The 21,623-nt window shown below is 45.6% G+C and overlaps 1 long non-coding RNA gene across 1 annotated transcript in view; it reads right to left on the reverse strand.

The window, feature by feature from the left end:
• The window catches only part of LOC141575169 (uncharacterized), a 36,213-nt gene extending 15,279 nt beyond the window's left edge, over nt 1-20,934 (reverse strand). Inside the window, exons 1-2 of the long non-coding RNA XR_012502552.1 lie at nt 20,698-20,934; nt 17,594-18,312 (exon numbers count right to left, since the gene is read on the reverse strand). This is a non-coding gene — a long non-coding RNA (uncharacterized LOC141575169). The remainder of the gene's footprint in view (nt 1-17,593; nt 18,313-20,697) is intronic.
• Nucleotides 20,935-21,623: the final 689 nt, after the last annotated feature.

Here is a 21,623-nt window from a genome sequence, read left to right on the forward strand (position 1 = left end):
TCAGGCTCACGTTGCTCAGTGGCAGCACGTGCACGCAAACCCAAGACAAAAAACTACACCCCTTCTTATATGTACAAAATCACCTCCCAACAAATGATACACAGCTGCTGGGTCAATACTCAGGGAACTCAGTACACTTTCCAGCTTTAAGGTGCTCCAGTGGCCGCTCTTAGCTGCTTTATAAAATTCCGGCTCACTGGTTGCTAACACTGGAAGAAAAGACCGATTTTGCCATTGTTTGCACAGCAAGTCTGAAAAGTTCACAGCGAGATGACAGAATAAGTCTAAGACATAAGCAGAATAATTTTTCCAGGTAGACAGACATAATGGACATTGTGCTATTCTGAAGCACTAAGCAACGGAATCAAAACAAAATAACATTTGTTAAACCTTCTTTTGCAAAAGGAATATTAAGACTGTTAGAAGGTGCAACAGCACCACCTATGGCTAAATACACCTTCCAGGTTGCTGGGAAAGATGCAACACAAAAATTGCCTGTTGGATCAGAAAGAAGAATCAGATAATTATATCTTATGTAGCACATACTGCACTTTGCTTCGGGGAAGGGAGGTGTATTCAGTATTTAATCTGACATTGCTAATACTCCTGAATATAAACAAAAGACACAGGCTCATGGAAAATTCTTAGTAGAGGAAAGAATCCAGTCCAGCCACTTCATTTTACAGGAGGGGAGACTGAGATCTGGGATCTGTCCTCCTGGCAATCAGCAGCAAATCTCTCCTAGGCCTCATGTCTTGCACTGTAGCAAAAACCAACAGATCTGTACTAGGCCTATATTCATAAAAGTCACGTCTGTATTTTTCCAACAGTAATTAATCTAGGTATCTTGCAAAATACTTCTCAAAGAGCCAGGAAAGCATACAAGTGTATTGAAATTCAAAAACATTTATTTGCACATTAAAACAGCATGAGATTTATTCTATTAATAAAAGTGACAAGTCAAATCAATGTTTTGATATTTTAAAACCTATTAAGAGTGCAGAAAAATAAATCAAAATTTTCTTTAATCACAAAAAGAGAAGCTTATTCCCTGAAAATGATCAATGTAGATTTTTCTAAACTTAATGATTCTGGTCAGATTCCTACGAATTTAAATGTCTGAGTGGATGGTTACACGGCAACATGAATTCTGAGTTGTAACAACACACATTCTGTGTAAATAATATTCAAGGCCGTCTGCTTAAGGTGATTTAACTAGTCCCTGTCTCACTAGAATGATAAAGATTTCATTAAAACTTCATACTGCACACACACACACAAAACCCTGAATCCTTGTTACTTTAAGCCATATTCATATATTCATAAATATGCATATTGAATATGCATCAGAAACAAGCCACCCTCTTTAGTATTCAGAGTTGATCCTTCTAAACTATCTGTCCTTGTGACAGCATATTTTTACTAAGCAGCTCTTGGGTGCTTCATATACAAGGCGTCCACATCTCACAGTCAAACAAGGTAAAGGGCATCACTCAAATTTCACAAATGAGGAAATGTACTTAAGCCATGAAAACAACTTACATATTCATCATCAGGAAAGAAAAGATTAAAGATTTTACTTACAATATTCACTGACAAAACTTTCCTCCATACTAAGACTACATAGAAACAATTCAGTCTTTGTAAATTTTTCTGTCAATAAGCACCACTAGAGAAAAACAAGCAACATCATTAGAAATGGTTGGACTTTCAAAGTCCACTCCAATTTTGCAGTATAATCATTTTTAATGTTTTGATTTTAGTGTTTACAGAGCACTAAAATAAAAAAAAATATAAAGTTTTTAACTCATTGCCTGAAAAAGCAACATTTGTGAAAATGTACAATTTTAATTTATGCCACTCTGTCTAACATTCTCACTGGTGTCTCTCCTTTGAAGGCTTCATGAAGCTGAGATCGCTAAAATCGGTCATTTATGGACTCACAGGAGTTCGGGAAACCACTCAACTTGGGGCCGATCAGAGGAGCCATTGAGAATGCATCCTGTGCAGCCTGGGTTCCAGCCCTGAGCCTGCCAACGCCAGCTGCGTGAGATTTGGGACAAGCTGCCCCGTCTCTCAACCCCTCAGCTGCAGAAAAGGAGACACTGATACCTACCCTTAAACACCTGCTATGAATTAAAACATGAGGAAAGCATTTTAGCCTTAGGTAAGTGTCCACTCAGAGCAAGCTTGGTCATTATGATGATGAGGATTACTTTTAATAAGTTAAGGCAGACCAAAAATTAGAAATCACCATAAAGGAGAAACATTTTATGTCAATGAGCATTTCCTTTTGAATGGATTGCAGAATGTTCCATTGATTTTTTTAATAAATCAAATTTTGTCCACTAATTATAGATTTACAGGTTCATGGACAAGTCTCCAGAAAAAGAATTAGAGGTCACTAACCTCTGCATACAAAGAAAGTAAAGTTTAAAAAAAATCAGGGGGGAGATTATACCTCACTTGAGAGAGTATGTGCTCAGCATGCATGCGGCCCTCAGTTCAGACACCAGTAACTCCATTTAAAAACTTTTTTTTTAAGAAATGGAGAATTAACTCAAAAAGGTGGAGGAATGCAGAATTTTTTTAGAGAATCAACTCAGATTTAAGATGGGGAAAAAAATATCCATTTCTCACAGGAAATCTTGAGAACTATGTAAACCGGATCTGAGTTGTCTAATCTTTTAACATTATTCATGAATTCATATTACCAAGTCTTAAAACTGCCTGATAACCCACAGGGGTGATCCTGATCATAACAGCTGCCAACACGGATCGAGCTCCGGCTACGAATGGTCTGTTCTGCCATCTCTGCCCCTGAGGCCTCACCAGGCTGGGAGCACTAAATTCAGTCATTCATGAGCATCACGTATAAGTCCTCCCTTTGTGCTTCTCACTCCCCCCTCACCAGACCCTCTGAGGGAAGCACTGTTATCATCTTCCCCAACGGAAGATAAGGCCACTGAGGCACAGAGACTAAACCTGCTCCAGGTCACATCGGCAATAAAGGACGTCTATAATTCTGCTGTTCTATTATTGACAAAGGAATCTGACATATCAATTCAAGGGAGACTGTTAAATAATCAAGTCTGTCAGGTCTTCACCTCAAAGAGCAGATACTATAGATTCCTGATGTAGGATGAGGCTGCCGCCACATACTGACTCAGCTTGAAATTAATATCCAAGATGAAGCAGCGGATACATGTAAATATTCACGACTGTCAACTCCGCTCTCGGGTCTGGGCCCTTCACTGCCTGAACGGGGGTGAAATCCCCACCCGTGTCAGGGAGGGAAGCGCAGTTCTTCCGGGACTCACCCAGGATTCACGGGCTGTTTCCCACCCACAGGCTGTCCTCAACGATTAAAAAGCTCTCAAAAATTTTACACCATGCAAAACTAAAAGACGTTTCTGCAGATGGAGCACTTTCTCAGGCTTAAACCTTTTTTGCCTACACTCAGCATGTGGGAAAATAACACATGACTCTGCAAAGTCTCTGACCCTCACCACTCATAGGAGTAGAATGGCCTCAGCACAAGATGACTCTTCACGGATGAGAACAAAATAAAGCCGCCCCCAACCACAGGCACTCCCAGAGACAGCGCTCAGCAGTCTTCTGCACACTCACGGTTGTGCAGCCCTCACCACCATCTATTTCCAGAACACTTCATCATCCTAGAAGAACACCCCTGCCACTAGCAATCACTCCCCAACCCCCCTCCACCCAACCCCTTGCAACCATCACCTGCCCTCTGCCTCTGCATGTGCCTATTCTGGGCATTTCAGATCACTGAATTCAACAATATGTGGCCGTTTGTGTCTGGTTCCTTTCACTTAACGTGCTGTTGTCAAGGCTCGTCCAGGTTGAAGTGGTATCAGCATCTCTCTTTTTTTTTTTTTTTGAAAGTGTTAAAGTTTATTAGAAGGTGGTAAGTACTATCAAAAAGAGTAGAGAGGAGCATAAGTGATTGGGTTTCAAAGGGAAAAGTGCGGGTTGAGCAGTCAGTGTGGACTTCCCAGAGCAGGTGGCCTTTTTCATATTCCCCTATATTTATTTTTTCTTTTTTATTCACTTTTACGTCTGAATAATGTTCCACAACATGGAGATACTACAATCTATTCATCCATTCAGCAGCTATGTATGGACGAGCTCCAGACGAATGAGTGTAAGAGGTGACTAGGCAGGGATGGCATTTAAGCAAAGGGCAAGATGTGCTTTCAAAAAAAAAAAAAAAGCCAACAAACAGAGGCACAAAGAAATTCAGCGCGTTTCTGAGAAAGTGCATGCTTGCTTCACGATGACTGCCGTGCAGGGCTGGGGGGGGGAGTGACAGGAGACACAATGAGGGAGTAACCTGAGAATATTCCCCATGCAAGCAGCTCAGCCAATTCTCCTCCCTCATCCTGTATTTTAGAGCCATTTTTGATAGGTTTTCTATTTCAAGTAACAGTACTTAGTTACACATCTGATCATCTGCATCAGATCACCTTACCTCCAAGCCACAGAAAGTCATTCACTGACTGGAGCAGCTCCAAGACATAAAGGTGATGGACCAGGGAGTCCTGCAGCATCCCGGCCTGCAGGCACAAACCCCCACATGTTCCATGGTGATGTCCGGAAAGTAAAATGCATGGAAATATCTCACTGCTTGTGCACGATATCTGCCCCCAAATTGCCCCAAAATCATGCTGGCAAAGCACTACTGAGCCCTCTCACTACAAAAAAAAAAAAAAAAAAAAAAAAAAAAAGATAGAAAGAGAGAGAACAGAAAAGAAAAGAATAAAGCTAAGAAAGCAAATTTAGGGTCTTCCATTCAAAACCAGCAACCATCACTGCCAGTAACTCAGCTGGAATGGTCCTGACTTCAAAAACCACTGCGCAGTTACATTGCAAACGTGATAGACATATATGTATTCCACGTAGATGATATTACAGTAGGATTTTTCTTTTCGAAATTTCCAGTTGCAACATTAACACAAGAAAGATTATGTTTCAGCTTTAAAAAAATCAATTATTTTCCACTTTCTTAATTTTGAACCTATTATTATTTTATAAAGGGTGCTATGCTGCAAATTATAAACCAACTATTTGGCTTCTGCCAACAAGACCTTTATGACTTCACTATTTCAGAGCAAGATTTAATGATGCTTTGAGAAGTGGGGCCTGGGGCGCTCACTAACAGCTCTTTAAATACTGACAGGAATGTGCTATTTAAGTAATGCAAAGGCTCTAACTCTACATTAACTCAGAAACCAAAGAAACTACACCAAAGCCTTACTTTATCATTTTTAAATTTTGCTATTCTTTTGAATATTAAATTTCTTAAAAGATAAGATTTTTTTTGAGAAACACAGCAGCTGTATTAAATTTCCTCTCACCAAGAAAGCAATCTTTATCAAGAATAAATACCCCTATGGAAATCCAAAAGACGGGACGTTTCTAGCTAAGTGAACATGCAGATCTCAACACAAGACTAAATCCTATCAGATCTCACTCGAACGAGCTCAACAATGTCCTGTGCTACCCTGAAACTTAGCTCTTCTCTTCCAAATGTTGGCTGAGCTAAGATCATCACACAATGCAGGGAAGAAGAGAAAAGTCCACCTGGTTGCATCCTTTTTCTTCCAGCCACAAGGTGCCGCTAGGGGGTCCCCGTTAATAAGCTCTCCCCATGAGGAAATCCGGCATTCACACTGCCCCTGCCGTCCCCAAGCAGCCCCGACGCCCCTCTCCCACTGGTGGCCCCCCAGCCTGTCAATGGTCTTCTAATGACCCTCCCAGTTGGTGGCACTCTCCCCCTCTTCCCTGCTTCACACACACACACACACACACACACACACACACACACACACACACACGGAGCCAGGACAGCCTTCCCAAAGCACAAATTTGATTACATCACCCCCACTTCAAACCCTTCAGAGGCTCCCTGGTAGAGTTCTAGCCCCACCCCCGACGCTGCTCGCCCAGCCTCACCTCAGTACCCAGGTCCCCAGTGACCTCAGGCGCCCCCTGACCTGCTGCTACTTCCCACTTGCCTCCAAGCCCATTTTGACTGTTTGTCAAGGGAGACTTCCTTCCCTCGAAACTCTACACTTTGGGTTAGGTGCCCCTGCTGTGTTCCTAGAACATTCTACGCTAAGTCAACTTCTGACAATGCTAAACTCTCAAGAAGCAATACATTTTGCTTACTACTGTGAGTCCACCCTCTCTCCCCTGGACACTCAGAATTGCATGTGTTATGAATAAATGAATGAAGGGGTGGGTCTCAAAGGGACGGGCAGAGCTGCTCTCGCCCACTCCGACCCCTTCTTTCTGTAGAACATCAGAAGCAAAACCAGGAGTACCTCTCCTGAGGGTCACTTTCTGCTGACACACTTCACTGCCTCTTCTGTGTCAGTTCTAGTAAAAAACCAAGCTCCTCCTAAGCCCTCCATCCCTAGGCCCACTCCAGTGTCCTCCCAAGCAGGGGCACCCTCCACCCTGGACCACACAGTGCACTCTCCCCGAGTCCCCACCCCACAAGCCTCCAGGCCTCTACCCGGGCTGCTCCTGCAACCTGAGTCACCCTCTTGATTCCTTCTCCTGGCTGACTCTTACTCTGTCCTCATAACTGAATGTAGAGCCCATTTCTTCAAGGAAGCCCTCTCTGATGATGTCCTTTAGCTCTTGGCTGGGCTCCCTCTACAGCAGGACTGCTTGGCGACCAACTGGTGTTTGTCCACCTGCTCCTCTGAGACTATGACCTCTTGGAGGCCACGTGGGAAAAAGGAGTGAGACGATAAGAGGGGTGGGAAGAGCAAAAAGCAAAATCACAGCCCAAGTCCCAGATTCAAGGATTCTGTCTCAGAAGAAAAGAATAAAATGTTTAATACGTATGTCTTTTGGCTATGATTTTTGTGGCTCATGGAAAGCAAGAGGTTGGTGTTCTAGTCTAAAATCCAAGTTACATGCAAAGAAATGTACATATTCATATCCAAAGGAAACCAGAGCTGCTCAACAACAGTTTGCAGTTAAAATCAAAGGAAATTTGATAAAAGCAATCTCTCTCTCTCTCTCTCTCTGTTTTTTTTTTTTTTTTGTATCATATAGTTGTAGAAGTATTTGTATAACTAAGTGATAGCTACAGCCTATGATTCTGCACTGGAGTGTTTGGGGCAGAGGAAGCCCAGATTACATGCACTGTGTAAATGCAATCACACCAACACACTGACAGGTGCCCTACTGGCTGAGCTGAAGTTCCAAAGCAGACAACCTTACGATGCAAGACAGCTCTCATTAGAAAGTTAGGAATGCAATGTTCTGTACTCAATTACATACGTTATATGGGCCATTAAGCGATAGTGAATCTTGTCTAATGAAACCCCAAAATAAATTGTTAACGTCAATTTTCTCCATCTGACCCTTATTTGCTAACTTTGGATATCAAACCCTCACTCCATACAGAAAGCTCAGACCTACGCTGCAGCAGGTTACATCCCGTTTAAGAACGCCTATCAAGGAAGAACTGGAGAGTTTCCCTTCAGAAGCTGCTAAGTCTGGTTTTGCACCTGTACGTCATTTGCAACCACGTCATCGTCAAAAGAGTAAGACCTTACCTCTGTGGGGCGAAAAGCACTTCGGTGCTTCTGAACCATTAAAGAACACTGAGCTTTGGGAAAGAGTCCTGAGGCACTTAAATCGTACTTTTTGTGAAAGACTCCAATACTGACCCAATTCACCAATCCAGGTACAACAGGGAGGTACCGGAATTAGTAGATAGAACATGCCCTTGAAGTCTGACAAGGCCCTGCTTGAATCCTGCTACAGCATTTACTAGTCGCGAAATGGACCAATTCCTTAACCCCTCTGAGAAGGCTTCCCAATCTGCAAAAGTGGGCTGCCACCGCCCACCTGGGAGGCACGGATGTGAATGCAACACGCAAGTAGTGAGGCCGACTGCTACCTGACACGAGACCTGGCTAGTTTCCCTCTGCTGCCCTTCTCCCCCTTTAAACTTGCCCTGTTCCCACTGGTAAGGGTCAAGCCCCGGACCAGAATGCCCGATTCTTCTGTGTATCCCCGGATACATGTCTTACCCTTAGGAGGCCAGAAAAAGAACTATCTCCTCCAACGTCACTATCAATGTTCTTAAGAGTCTGGGTTTTTTAAACTCTATTTTGCAGGGAGACTATTCCAGAACTGTCCAACCACCATTCTCCACTTTGGCTCCTTCTCACCTCAAATCTTCTGACTGCTGGCCTTTTGTTCGTGGGAAAGAGAGTCCGCTAGGGTGGAGACTCCCTAGGCCTCTGTCCCTCCCTCACAGGTGAGTGTGACTACCTTCTCAACACTCCTCACTCCGACTCCATCTTCCGAGGAGGTTCCCCTCCTGGAACATGCAGCCTCTGCATCATCCCCAGACGCGCACGCGTGGCCACAACCCTCCATTCAGATTTCTTCCTGGGTGGCCCTGCCCACCCCCAAGACCCTTAAGGATAAATGCCATTGCTCTGAAAATCCCAAACGCCACTGAGTGACACGCCAAAGCTGCATGGTCTGGGCTTTCCTCCAACACAGGCACAGCCCTGACCCGCCTCAGCCTCAGTCTGCACCTCTCGAGATGAGCTCATCCACCTGCACGGCTGTGAACACCAGCTAAGAATGACGACTCCCAACGTGTATCTCTAGTCCGGCTCCTTCACCTGAGCCCCGGGGCCATAGACCCGAGTGCCTCTTTGAAGTCCTAACTTGGATGACAAATGGAATCTTAAAAATGCCTCATGTCCACCATTTACTCTAGAGTTCGATTCCTGGCAGGTACCTCCCAGGCTCCAGATTTTAGTAACAGACCCAGAACCCACCTAGGTGTTTGAGGTCACATTCAATTTCCCCTGTTCCTCCCCCCGGCCCTGCTCTGGAATCAGTCTTGTCATTTCTATTGCTTAGCCAGTCTCAAGTCTGGTTCTGCAAGGACCACGGATGAAACCCCACAAGCTGACAGCAAGGTGCAGTGCATCACAGTCCTCCGAAGAGAGCTCCCTGGAGGGGGAGGCATCTCCTGCCTCTGGTCACCTCAGAAGGCACTGGATTCTCACAAAGGAGGCCCAGGAGAAGGGACTCAAGGTTCTCTTGTGGTCTGAACTTTGAAGGTCCCGAAGTTTGGGGGAGTTCCTAGTTAGGAGACACACCTGCCAGTGAGCAGATGAGGATGGGGGAACCCAGGCAAGGCTGTTCTCACTCCGACCCCTGGGCTCTCGGGAGCCACGGGAAAGGCCTGTGTTCAGGGCACAGCCCAGCCTTCACAGATCCCAGCCTGCATTTGCCAACCCAGAGAGCCTAGACTCCTACTTGCGATTCTTGTGATCTGTTCCCCCCCAGAATGTGATGGGCTCTTTCAGAACGTCTGGCCTGTCTCAAGCGAGACCAAGTCAGTGAAGGATGAAGTGTCCACAATTGGACCAGGGCATGAAAGGAGAAACAAGGTCTCATGGCCGGCATGACGGTGGTGGCCAAACCCTTCCCCCGGGTGAGATGAACCAGGGTGTGGGTGAGATTGCAAGGTCACTTCACAGCTGAATAGGGTGTTGGAGACTCACTACCGCAAACTAACGACACGGCCGTCAGTGGAGGACGTCAGCTGCAACAGACACGGAGTCAGCTATTTACTGCCATCATGGGTTAATAGTAAAGGCTGGTGCAGGGAGGACTGCATGGCTGCTGGAGCAAACCACAGACCCGGCTCTGAATGCCCACTGGCTGGAGCAGAGAGGAAGCTACAGTCCCCTTTAGCGGTCCCTGTGTCCACCAGATCCAAGTGAGCCAGCTACTTAGGAGAAGGCCATGTTGTTCTGATACTCAGAAAAACCAGCCTCGTAAAGGGAAAATAAGAGTGGCATGGAGTTTAGACCCGCTCCTGCCTCTCTATGAAGGCAAAGTTAAGTAAATGGCACCGGGAAAGTGAATGAAAAAACAAAAAACAAAAAACCGGTGACTGCTTCTTCCAACAGCATCCCCTGCAGCTGCTCACCCCCGAGACTGCCACTTTCTCACCAGTGACCGCCGGCCAGGAAGCTCCGTCACGCACGTCACACAGCGACAGCCCTGAACCGCGTGCCAAGCACGTTTGTCTAAAAGCCAGAATCAAGGAAGATGCTGCAGATTTTGACATTCCAAGTTTAAATACTCCTTGAAAAAAATCCCTCAGCAGCCGCCTAAATCAATTCACATCTCACTTCTTCAAAACAATCAAACAAATTTAATAAGTGCGCATTTGTCACCAAACATAAGGAGGACCAAACTGGTTCCTCAAAGCAAGGATTTTAACAGGTATCAAACACCAGTGGGTGATGTGCTAACAAAGAAAAATTCCAAAAATCTAGAAAATAAAAAAATGACTAGGATAATATATGGATCAAGGCAACTATTAAGTTTTTGCTTTTTAAAGCTATGGGGACAGCACGGAGGACAATCTCGCTATTTCCAATGCAGGGTGTGCACAGTCCACATTTCAGACGCAACAACATGCTCACAGGGCGGTACAAGATAGAAAGGGAAATAGAAAAAGGAAAAGAGGAACAGCGAAAATTAGAAACACATGAGAACAAAAATGAGAGCAATTACAAGAATTTACGTGAGTTTGGTGAGGACAGGGACGAGGGGACGGTGAGACCCACCCTCACCTATTGTTCCAGGGAAGGCAGGGGCCTGAAGCGAGCGGCGCTGCCGGGGGACCCCAACGTGGTCAGCGCCCCAAACCTAAACTTCACCTAGATGCATGTAAACAACTTTTGAGCTACAAAATGTGGTCGCATTTCAAGCTGGACAATTTTACTCACTCCCACCAAGAGTAACAGGAGAGAATTAGGCTCTGTTCCTGCACCAAAGCATTGTTTAAAAAAGTAATGACTGTGCAATAGTAAAAGCAACAATGGAGTAAAAGTGACTGGAGGAGAACTTACTTGACCCGAGCTCACAGGCCGCGTTATCTCACTGACGTTCAGATTTTGGCTGAGCCCTTACGGTACCAAAACATACAGACCCACCAGGAGGGAGGTTTAATGCACTGCTGTATTTTGATGCCGGGAGCCATGCCTGGTACACAAGGTTCTGGGTAAACAATGGTGAGAGTGTCAACCACTATGGGCTAAGCACACAACCAGCTACTCCGACAAATACCAAGGACAGACTTCAAAAGGCAAAAACAAGCTGGCATTCTCTGGTGGGTCTGCAGACTCAGAGCCAAGCAGTTGCTGAGCAAACATGTCACCAGTGCCTCCTGTGACAAAAGAAGAGGCACTGGTCCGGGGGCTGGGGCAGGGCTCCAGGCTTCCACTGCTAACCCACCATTTTGTCCAGGGGGAGATGTTGGTCCCTGCTTACGTTGCACCGATGTACCGACATTGACTGACGCCTGGGGACTCAGCAGGTGGTGACAGGTGACGGGAATGGAGCCAGCCTGGGAGTAGCACGGTGCTGTCATCTGTGTCCTCAGCTTTGCCCAGGCCAATACATCTGCCAGCTCATCTACAAGAAGCAGAAGGGGAGAAAGCAGTGTAGATCACGGGGCCCTGTGAGGACAAGTCCTGGTCATGGCCACGACATGCCTCGCCCCTTCCTTAAGATATAGAGGTATGTCCAGGGAGGAAGTGAAAATTCATCCAGAGCCCGCCAGACACCACAAGCAGGTGGGACTCGGGTCCCCTGTGCCTGTCACTCACAGGAGTGGTCTGGACTTTCTTTTTATCAATTCTCTGGCATCTTCTCCTCTAACTTACCAACAACCAGAAAGTAGAATCTGATTTTAGACTCACAGAGAATCGCAGAAAACCTCCTCCACATCAGGCCCGGCAGCACGTGCCAGGCCCTCCGACCGTCACCTGTGGGACCGCCATGAGCCCTCTCCAGACTCAAGGCCCGAGGCCGTAGGTCGGGGGGGCACAGATTCCCACACTCTCCCCAGCAAAGGGGGACCACCTCTCGGCAAAGGCATCTCACCTTCTTCTGCCCAAGGGACATCTCGATAGATACACAGGGAAACAGAGCAGAATGTGGGGGTTAGGCAGCCCAGAAGAGCTCGTCTGCACTTCCAAGGCAAAGTGGGTCCGTTGACCTAATCACAGGGACAAAGTGAGGACGAATCTTTCCCTGCTGTGCCCCATGCTCCGTGACACGCCTTTCCCTGCGTAAGGAGCTCATTTGGAAGCCCCTGGCAGTGTTTCTGTTGTCCTAAATTGGCATGGTGGTTGTCAGGCAGGGAGAGAGGGCCTGAGCCGTGCAGGTGCTGGACCTGGGAGGCAGGAGATACTGGCTCCACTCCCAGCTCAACCAGCACCTCATTCTGCGTCTCAGGATTCAGCATGACATCTATAAGCAAAGGAATGAGACTGTCCCAGGACATGCTGTCCAACAGGAATGAAATGACAGCCATGTAAAGAAAGTTTCCCAGTTGCCACATTTAAAAATGTAACCCCCCCAAAAAAAACCCTAGAAACTGATTATAAGAACATATCTTACTTATTCTACAGTATGTAAAATACTATCATTTTGACATGTAATCAATAAAGAAAGAAACAACATAGTTTACATTCTTTTTACTAGACAAGTCTCAGCGTCTGATGTGCATTTGACCTACAGCACATCTCAGCTCAGAGCAGCCTCCTCCCCAGCTCTCCTAGCATCAGTGGCTTTGGCTACTCTATTGGACAGCAACTCCAGGGGTCACACCAGGGGAATTGGCTGAAAAGCGGGAGTAAGTGTCCATAATATTCCTAAAAGAATCTCTCTGAAACAAAGGCGGATTCACTTTTAAACGTCTGAAAACCGGCGGGTTTCACCTCCCTCACGCCTTGGCTACAAGACAGCCCTCCTCCTTGCTGATCCCTTTCTGGATGTAGGGAAGCAACCCTTCACACAGCCAGGGTGTCCGGGCATCCAGGTAGAATTTCCTGCTCTCTGTGTCCAATCCCACAAAGTCCTCCTTCTCAAACAGGATGTAGAGAAGGAGGATCTTATCCCCAGTCTTGTCGGATGCACAGTCCAGCCACTTGGACTTGAGCATGATGAAGAGAGACTCAGTGAAGTCCTCGATCCTCTTCTCCACCACCCTGCAGTCCTCGTAAATTGAAGGCCACGTCGGTGCGCGGCTGCTCGGGCACCTCCCCATGCAGCACAAAGACAAAGAGCCGAGAGTCATAGAGTGTGGTTCCATACAGCTCCTCTGCACGTGGAGCTTCTCGAAGGTCTTGGCCAAGAGGAAGTCGGTAATGATGACAAGGCCCACGACCTTGCGGTGGGTCTGGAAGTCGCTCCACCCATTCTCGGGCGCATAGTGGTGACTGTAGTGGATACAGAGTGCCCACTGCGAGCCGCAAGGGATGATCTGCCTCACCAAGGAGATTCGCTTATAGATGCAAAAGAAATTCTCCTCTGAGATGATCCCCACGGGTTGGACCACCACGGGGAGAGTCTGGTGGTCCTAAGCACACTGCACGTAGTCAGGGATGTTCATGTTGCAGGCCCTGACGAGAGGGAAGAGGAGACCGAGGTACATACTGTGCTGCGGGCTGCGGGCCTCACTGGGTTGCGGTGACCTGGTGTGTACCAGTCAGAAGGCAGGGGAAGCCCAAGCAAAGCCGTGGGTACAGTTTGTCCTCAGCGTCTGCACATGGTTACCGCAGCTCGGATCACATTACGCAGCTTTTGGTCTAGGCTTCCGCCCTCTGCAGAAAAGGGTCATTTCTTGTTTTCTGTTTCCAAGCACCTAGCCAGGCCCTGATGCAAAGTCAATGCTCAAAACTGCTGAATAAAGGAATGAATAAAGGAACTGCTTCCACACCCCTCAGCAGGATATAATGCAAAGAAACACAGTAGGATTTCAACTCCAATTTATTTGAACTCCTAAGCTGCAGAATACTTGATAAGAAAACTTGCTTTGGGGAGGAGAGTACAGTTCAGTGGTAGAACACATGCTTAGCATGTATGAGGTCCTGGGTTGAATCCTCAGTACCTCATTTTAAAAAAAATGAAACAAATAAATTAACCTATTTACCCCCCTCAAAAAATATTTTTTGAATTCCAAATTCAAGAAAAAATAAACACCTTGCAATTGACACAACGTTGTAAACATGAGTATACTTCAATTAAAAAAAAATCCTTGCCTTACAAGAATATATCTGGATTATGGAACTTTACAAATGTAAAATGCCTAGGTTACCACCTGCATAAAAAGAAGGAAATGTACAAATTTACTATCCCTCATTTATGAGCTATATTTCCTTTGGGGGGTTTATAACCTCTCAGAGCTAATTTTCTCAGATTAAAAAAAGAAGGAAACATTACCGGATTCTCCATAGTGCTGAAGAATCAGATAAACATATGATAACATCTGACCCACAGAGTTTACTCAATAAATGCTTGTTGAATGAATGAATAAACAAGCAAAGTGAATGCTGCTCCCTGCCACAGAGCATCATGTTGGTACTGCCTGGAAATTCCAAGCCCACGTTTCACCCGACTCTACACTAACCATGGGTGACCTGGGCAGGCCTGTGTGCTCCTCTTAACCCCAGTTTAATCATGAATAGAAATGAGGGCAATAACACAAACCTCAAAGGGTTAGTGAGTCATTACTGAATTGTATCCCAACTTTGCAAGATGGAACCTTTAAAGAAATTTGGGCAAAAAGTCCGTAGGCCCTCTCCATATTATCTCTTACAACTACATGGGAATCTACATTATATCTCAAAATTAAAAAGTCTAATTTATTAAAGAGGCTATTGAGGTTAAACGTGCTCACTGTCTCAAATAAGGAACACACAGTACAAATAGGTCAATGCCCAGCCCATGAGATACACTCAGTAAACATTCCCACTGAGCCCACTGGTCCCTCCAACTTCGGAGCACGATGATGTGTCCTCATGGCCAGAGGCCCCTGCACCTGAAACTAACAAAGCTAATGGTCCCCACTTTCAAGAATCCCTGCCACCTCCGTAGTACTAATTTTGTACTTGTAATTTTTTTCTTTATATTAAATAGAAAAACGTAATTGCATAGCCTTCAGGCCACCAAAACCTGACTACAGAGATCATGATGGCAGCCCTTCTTCGTGAAACAATAAAATGAAAAGCCATTTCCACAAGATCTCTGTGTAAATCTACTAGGGAACTTCATCCTGGACTGAGAGGAAGAGGACTGGGGAGGAGGGGGCAATCTGCGGCACACAGACCCATGGGCCACCTGTCCCACGATGGAGTTTAGACCCAACACTCACCCTCAAGGAACTTCAGAATAGACACAAGACAGAGTGCTGTGGACAAGATTTTTTTTTTTTAAAGAAATCCCTTATTCCCTCGCAGGATTTGTTTCTACCGAGAAACAAATGTCTTATGTGTATAATGTTTCACAAAACACTTAAATTATTATCACCCCAACTTGACGCATTAAGAAACTGAGGGAGAGAGGTTTATCACATTGTGCAAGATTAGAGAGAGGCAAAAAAAAAAAAAAAAGATGAGAGAGAGGCCACGTCGGACACCGTATTTAAACCCAAGCCCCTGTTCCAGTGCTCACACTAGAAAGTGGGATATACTGCCCCTTTCCTGCCCTCTCCCTGCAATAAATCTCTGAAGACTCTTTTGTGTGCCACCTGGAATCACAATCACTTCAATTTTCCACAAAGAGCTATGACACATTTTGGATGTGTCAAAATCTATATGTTGAATGGGAGGAGAGATTTGTATTTTCTGTTTCTCAAAGGAAACATGGCTTAAAAGAAACTGAAAAGCACTTTTCTAGTCTAAGTCTTCATTGTGCAGAGAAGGAAACGGAGGCTCAGAAGAGATGAGGAAAAGGCCTTATTAACAAATATTGCCTCAGCGCAGCACCAAGCCAGCCTTGGGCACTTCTGGGGGAGGATCTGGAAGGCCCAGGAGAATGAGTCTTAGAAAACGGAAAGAGAAGAAGCATACAAGGCCCCGTCTCTACACCATCATACCATGAAGTTCCACCAAATTACCCAGTATGTGTGCAGCCAACATTAATGTGGGATAAACAGGTTATAGAAACCTGGAAGTCTCAACCATAGTGGAAATTCCAACATTTACTATGTTTTTTTTCCCAGTTCAAGCATCAGCTCAGTGGGCACTCTGTACCAAGCACTACACGAGGCCTGGAGTTCTCCCAAATACACAACTCTTATATCACGTGAGCAAACCACACACAGGCCCACCAGAAGGAAAATGCCCACAGATAAGGTGGAATTACTGAAACTGAAAGCAGCCAACCAGCATATATTACTAGCAAAAACGGTGCTGCTAGAAATAGACTCATGGACATAGAAAGCAAACTGTGGTTAGCAGGCAGGAAAAGGGGGATTAACAGATACACATTAATAAATATAAAATAAATGACAAGGACCTACTATATAGCACAGGGAACTATATTCAATTTCTTGTAATGAGTTGTACTAAAAACAAACTAAAAGATATATAGATACATATGCATATGTTTATAACTGAATCTCTGCTGTACATCTGAAACTAACATTCTAAATTGACTACACTTCAATAAAAAATAATTTTAAAAAATAAGTAAAAATAAAAGCAACGCCATTTAGAAAAAATAAAAGAATACTCTGATCCCCTTAGCTGTAGGTGCTGGAGAATTCTGGTTACAAACACCAAGTCCACTGGATCACTCCAGCACTGGCTGTCACTCTTTCTGACCATCAGAGAGTCACTTGGCTTCAGTGAGTTTATTTTCTCTTCTGTGAAAGGCTTCAGTTGCAACTAACGATGTATAGAATCTCATTATTCACAAACCCAACAATTAAAGAGGACTTCCCATGGGCCAGGCTCTGGAAATATGAAAATATAGGGTCCGAGATATATTCATGGGTAGAAGAAATTTATGCCATAAAGACATTAATTCTTCTTGCTTTGATAGACAGATTCAATACAATTCTGTTTAGATTTCCTACCAGAGTTTTTATGGGTAACAAGATAATTTATGGTCAGGAACAACCAAGAAACTTCTTTAGAACCAGCACTGGGAAGGGGTGGATAGGTCATTCATTTCCACTGGTCTTTCTGAAGTGATGAAAACGTTCTGGAATATTAATTGTTGCACCACTGTGAATATGCTAAAGCTGCTGAATTGTAGCATTTAAGTGGGTGGACTTCATGGTGTGTGAACAATATCACAATAAAGACGTTAAATGAATAAATATTTCTTGACAATTATTTTTCCCTCTATACAACTAGTCTGTCCCACAATTTAAGAAGAACCAAAAAACCAAAACAAACCAAATTTTGCCAGGAGCTCTTTAGGACTGCAATGTCCCTGAGTCTCCAACGCCTCTGGTTGTGCTGTTCCTGTTAACACACCCTAGCTGGGCTGGGCTAGTTAGGGACTGTAACTATCTTTTTAAGATCGACGGTCACACGTTTCACCCTGGGAGAGGGAAAGATGGAGGATGTCACAGCCTCATGCCTTCAGCTCATTTTTAACTGAACCAAGCCTTGCTTTCAACACTGTAATCCCTATCACTATAAAAACAGTGACATCATCAAGCACCGCCATCATAACACGTGAAAGTGTTCAAGGTACTTACCTGGGGCAGAAACACTGAGGGAGGAGACGGAAACTCCCTCAGGACTGACGCTCCCTTTTCCCGACTCCACCAGCAGAAGCTGGGGTTCACAGCCGGAGGCTCTCAGCCCGGGGAGGAGCGCCCACAACACTGAGCTGGCCCCCAGGGAGAGGGGAAGGGAGACGAGGGCAGCCCAGGGGTCGCGGGGCAGGGAAAGCCGGGGGGGGGACGAGGGCAGTAGCCCCGCTCGGAGGCCAGCCCCAGCCCCAGCCGCCCGCCCCCATCCGGGTCCGCAGACCCCGCCCGCCCGGGACACAGCCCGCCCAGTGGCGGGGACGGGCCGGCGGCCGAGGGGAGGCAGCCCGGGAGGAGAGGACTCGCGGGCGGGAGAGGGGAAAGGGACTCCAGCCGCGGACTCAGGGGAGCCCGGCTGGGGCGAGAGGCGGCAGGTGCACACCTGGCCCTGGACAGCTGTGGCCGTGGCGCCGGGGCAGGAGCAAAAGTCCTACCAGGCGAAAGAGCTGAGCAGAATTTGGGGCCGATCCCATGCTCGGAGCTGGAGCTTCCAACCCTCGTTCCAGCTGGCACCGACTGCGCATGCGCAGGAGGGCCAGCGATCCTCTCTGGGTTCTGCGAGAGAAGGTGGGGAAGCCAGGGACGGAGAAGATGGGAGGAGGAGGGGAGAAGGGGAAAAGTGGGGGGAGAGACATGGACAGGAGGAGCAGAGAGAAGGCAGGGATCTGGAGGTTGGAGGAGAGTAGCAGAGATGGAGAGAAATAGTTTTAACTCTGGGGGCATCCTGAAGGAGGCAGCAGTCCTGCCTCTGCACAATTCTCTAACCCTTCAAGGCCCGCAGCTCATATTTTACCTCCGTGGCCCAGCCCTCCACCCAAGGCCTCTGCAGGACCCCTACGGGGATCACACCCGTTGCCCCAAAGTGGAGCTGGGTTTCCTTTTGCTCTGGGAACCAAGCACCCGCAGGTGTTGTCGCTCAGAACTACCTTGGAAAGAGTACATATTCCCGTTTTACACGCTGGGACACAGGCAGGCAAGATCTCTGCTTTACCTCCACTGTCCCAGGTGTTGTACTGGCGGGGAGCGGGAGGTACAAGGTCAGATCCCAAAAGGAGCATACTGCCTGAGTTTTGGTGCATAGTCCCCATCCTTCCTGAGTAAACTACACCCCACCCTCGGGGAACCATCAAGAGCACACAGTATGTCCCTGGGTGTGGGATAGCTGCCCTCAATTCCAGTGCCCAGCTTGCTAGGAAGATAGGAGTGTTACTGAGTCTAAATTCATTCTCCTTAGTGCAGGACAGGCCAGTAAGTTGGGAGACCAGGTGTTGGGGCATGGAATAGCAACTTTCTGTAGACCTAGATGGCAAACTAATGTCCTGGAAAATCATCTCCCCAAGTCAGAATTCAGGCTCCTTTCCTACGAGCTTGGTTTTTGCAATCTTCTTGATATAGGAATTCTTTGTTGTTAGAATCCTTTGTTCTTGCAGCTATCTGCCTGGGTCAGATCCCTGTAAACCACCAACAAAACAAACGTTATTTTCTATTATGTAAATTCTTATCTTTACATGAATGGAAAAGTGTTAAATATCCTTAAAGGTCAGAGCCTTCAAAATAGGCTCTCCTGTATATTTTAGGCTCTAGGCAACATTGTTTTACAAGCAAGATGAAGCCTAGGAGACAGAGCACAGGGTTAAAGTCAAAGGAACAGATCTATTATGGAGTCAGATTTGTTCTTTTCTATTACCAGGGCAGAAGACACTTGAGGATTTAAATCCCTTTAAGTTAAAAATAAGTAATACTTTAAAGGAATTTACATACATAGGTCGGAATGTGCATAGCATATCTGGAAAACACACAAAGGATTGTAAACAGTGGCATCTCCAGGGAGGGCTGAAAGAAGAGAGGATGAGGGAAAATTTCTTTCACTTGTGTAATTTTGTGCTCTGTTTGAATTTATTTAACCACATGCATGTATTTTTTTTCAGTTAAAAAATGTGTAATGGAGCAAAGGATTAGCAAGCTCAGCAAATACAGCAGCCATGGAATCACTGAGCTATCAATTTTGATTTAAGCCAGGAAGCAATTATTGACTCTCTCCTATGTGCCCAGTGCTGTTTTAAGACTTCTTTTATTTTTTTTTTATAAAATAATAAAGTGCTATTCCTCACCCCTGCCCATGGCTGGTGGAAAACCAACTGAGTTTTTATTGAGTTGTTTTCCAAGAAGTAGAGATCAGTTATAAAGAGAACACATCTTCAGGGCAAAAAAGGCGTAGTGGTTTACCAGCAGGCCAGATAGCTTTGAAGGTTTTTCAACAGAGGCACACAGAGGCTGAGAGAGAAAGCCTCCAGGACCCTACGAAAAGCTGCCCAAACTTCCTTCTCCATGGCACTACTGAAATAGGAAAGAAAAAATCTGACTCCATATTAGATCTGTTCCTTTGACTTTAACCCTGTGCCCTGTTTCCTAGGCTTAGTCTTGTTGGTTCTGCACCTTTTGTAAAACAATGTTGCCTAGAGCCTGAAATATACAGGAGAACCTATTCTCAAGGCTCTGACTTTGAAGGATATTAACACTTTCTATTCACATAAAGATAACAAGTTACAGAATAGAAAACAACATTTGTTTGTTGGAGGTTCACACGGATGTGACCCAGGTGAAGAGCTGCAAGAACAAAGGATTCTAACAACAAAGAATTCATACACCAAGTTTGCAACAACCAAGCATTCCCACTTCCCATTTTTAATATAAGAAGAGCCTGAAATCTGACTTGGGGTGATGGTTCCCCAGGACATTATTCTACCATTTCTCAGCTGGCTTTCCAAATTAAAGTCGCTATTTCTTGCCCCAAAACCTGGTCTCCTGATTTATTGGCCTGTAATGCACGAGCAGAACAAGCCTGGACTCGGAAACACAGACATTGAAAGTATCCATTTGGTATAGTAAATGACCTGTTTCTTCTCATCTTCCTGACGTTTTATTCTCTTGAACACTCCTGCTATGTTTATGAAAAACCTGTCATGTGGACACATTTCCACCTCTAGCCACTACCCTTCCAGGTAACAACTGATGCCAAGAAGGCAATGGAAGTTGCTAGAAGGTATTACCTGGACAAAATAGAGCAGAAGTGGGTTCTGGCTGATGTTCAGGAGCAGGCTGGAACACCTGACAAGATGTTATAAGTACGGAGAGACAGCTGGGCACCAAAGGAGAAGCTTCTAAACTTCCATGAGGGACTTGTTGGATAGGAAGGAAAAGTCCCAGACTATAGCTAGGATCCCACCACGAGCTTCCTGGGCGAGTCTGGGCAAGTAATTTAAAATCTCTAGGCCCATGCTGTCCAACATGGGAGCCACCAGCAGCATGCAGTAGTATGAAGTTATTCTGTAGCCAGACAGAATTATAAAAAGACATTTTATTGCAAAGGCCCAGCAGGTATAATATTTAAAAACGTTATTGGTTATCTTGACCTAACGAGTTATTTTTGTATGTGTAGGTTTCTGTGGTTTGTAAGGCCGGTGACTAATGATTCCGTTACAGTGAAGTATTTTGAAATTATAAGTTACTAGACACAGTATCCTCATATCACAGTTGAAAAAACTGATCCACATAAGCAAGATGATCTGACTTATTAGTTATGAGCAGGGGCTCTGGGGCCAGCCTGCCTGAGTATAAATTCTCACTCTGCCTCCAGGGGGTTCTGTGTGAATCTTGGACAAATTATTGTTGTTTTTGTTGTCGTTGTTATTATTTGTGCCTCTTTTTCCTTACCTTTAAAGTAGCGAGGAATATGTGGACTCTATCTCCTACTGTGTTGGCAGGATTAAATGAGTAAACGTCTGTGCTGCCCACTTCCCTGGGTTTCAGCATTCTCCAGGCAATCAGTGCCAAACTCAGAGGCATTCTCCACTGTCTTCGTCAGTCTGGGATGCTGTAACAAATTACCGCGTGTCGGGTGGCTTAAACAACCAGCATATTCCTTATGGTTTGGAGGCTGAGACTTTCAAGGTCAATGTATCCTTGAGAGGATTGC

This window comes from Camelus bactrianus, chromosome 26, assembly GCF_048773025.1.
Source record: "Camelus bactrianus isolate YW-2024 breed Bactrian camel chromosome 26, ASM4877302v1, whole genome shotgun sequence".
Lineage (NCBI taxonomy): Eukaryota > Metazoa > Chordata > Mammalia > Artiodactyla > Camelidae > Camelus > Camelus bactrianus.